Consider the following 1818-nt stretch of genomic DNA (forward strand, 5'->3'; position numbering starts at 1 on the left):
TTAACAGGAGATTGTGCTCAACCGCATTAAATGGATTCTAGAGAAATATATATTTTTTCATCCTGATTGAAACAGGATTTTTTAGTTACATTTTAAAGAATATACTTTAAAAATGTTCAGAGGGTTAAACATGACCCCTCAGATAAAGAGAAATCATAACTAAGTGATGAATCTAATGAAAGATAGACCAGAACTTTTCTCATTCATTCAAACTCTAGCTGTTAAACTGAACCCTGTTTTTTGATTTGTGCTCCAACTTCACTTCTTTCCTTACTTAAGTGAAACCTTCTGACACAAATGCATCTGCAAACCAAAGCCCTAAGGAGAGAGAAAAGTGTCTGTCACATTCCCGACAGCGCTGATTTAAGGGTCTACGTGCTGGTGCTAATTTTTTTCTTCTTTTATTTTAATTTCCTGGCTAGAAACTGGCATTTTCCATTTACTTCACTCTCCAGTTCTGATACTGGCACAGTTAATATGTAAAACAGTAGACACAGTTTTCAGACATGAATCTTCATTTAATACTAAATCTTTAAGAGTAGAGATAATAAGTTCCAAATTTGCTGATAAAGAAATGACACAAATGACACAAATTATATTTCAATTCCAAAAGTGAGAAAAGTTGTAGAGTAATTTTGCAAATTTCATAAGTATATCCTTTACTTTGAAAAATATGAAAAATCTCAAGGTCGAACTCAATTTCCCTTTTTCCTTCTTCCCTTTCTTCCTTAGTAGAGTTCTAACAGCACTATAAAAGAAATTCCCTCTCACATCTTAGCCTTTTAAGTTTAAAATGCAAAATGTGAAGACTAATGCAAATAATGTAGTATAGAAACTTGTATTTTCCTAATTTCCTAAGGAAATGTAATTTAAATTTATATTTATTTGAGTGCTAGTGTTCAAGAGTGTGGATGCCTTTATATAGGAGACAGTATTACTTGTCCCATATTCTAAAAGTTAAAGTGTCAATTGACAAATTGATTCTTACTGTTTTCATATCATGAACAATCAGCCTGAGCTCTTTATGGATTCTATATGTTTTCATTGGATAGATATTGTGAACTTTTTAAAATATATGTGATTATGAATATTTCCAAATTGCCTCTTTGTTTTTTTACCAAACCACACTTTTATTTATGTATTTTTCAATAAGTTTAAATCCTTGAAGGGTATAGCATCACGCAGATTCTGTGTCCAATGGCCTTAGCAGGAAGGTTGCTTCAGAATTTTGCACAAACCATGCCACTGTTTCCATGAGCATGAGTTACCTTTCCCCAGATTACTCTGGTTTTGTTAGGTTTTCCACCAGGAGTTACTGTGTTATTCTTTGTACACATAAGCATATCTCTTGCCTAGATAGAAGTCAGTTTCATCTCTAGTATAAATACCCTCAGTTTTAAGAAGAGCTGTGTGCTCCCTCTGGTTCCAGAGACCCTGCTTATAGCCGGCAAAAATGGCCTTGGACCACAGCCTTTCAGACATATTTGTCGTTTTAGAAGTCTTGTTCCCAGCAGACCTCCACAGGCTCCAAATAGCTCCAAATTGCCTTTTAAAATTTCTCAAAAAGTTTAGCTTTGCTACAGTTTCCAACTTCTCCCCTGAGTGTCCAGAGGTCTTCTCTGCCAGTTGGGTTATCCTGAGGTCTCTCCACTTCATTGATCACAAGACCATTCATGGAAGGGATCGTAGATAATATCCATGTATTACAAAAATTATCTAATTTTGAGATATAAATAGACTGGTTGATGTTCCCTAACCCCTGGGTGACAGTTTCACCCATCTTAATTCCTGCAGTACAGTTTTAACAAAGGACAATAT

At 34.7% G+C, this 1818-nt stretch overlaps 1 pseudogene; it reads right to left on the minus strand.

Annotated features, from left to right (window-relative positions):
- Nucleotides 1-1154: 1154 nt before the first annotated feature.
- LOC118891057 lies at nucleotides 1155-1482 on the minus strand (annotated as a pseudogene).
- Between the last annotated feature and the right edge of the window lie 336 nt (nucleotides 1483-1818).

Source organism: Balaenoptera musculus, chromosome 2 (genome assembly GCF_009873245.2).
Source record: "Balaenoptera musculus isolate JJ_BM4_2016_0621 chromosome 2, mBalMus1.pri.v3, whole genome shotgun sequence".
Classification (NCBI taxonomy): domain Eukaryota; kingdom Metazoa; phylum Chordata; class Mammalia; order Artiodactyla; family Balaenopteridae; genus Balaenoptera; species Balaenoptera musculus.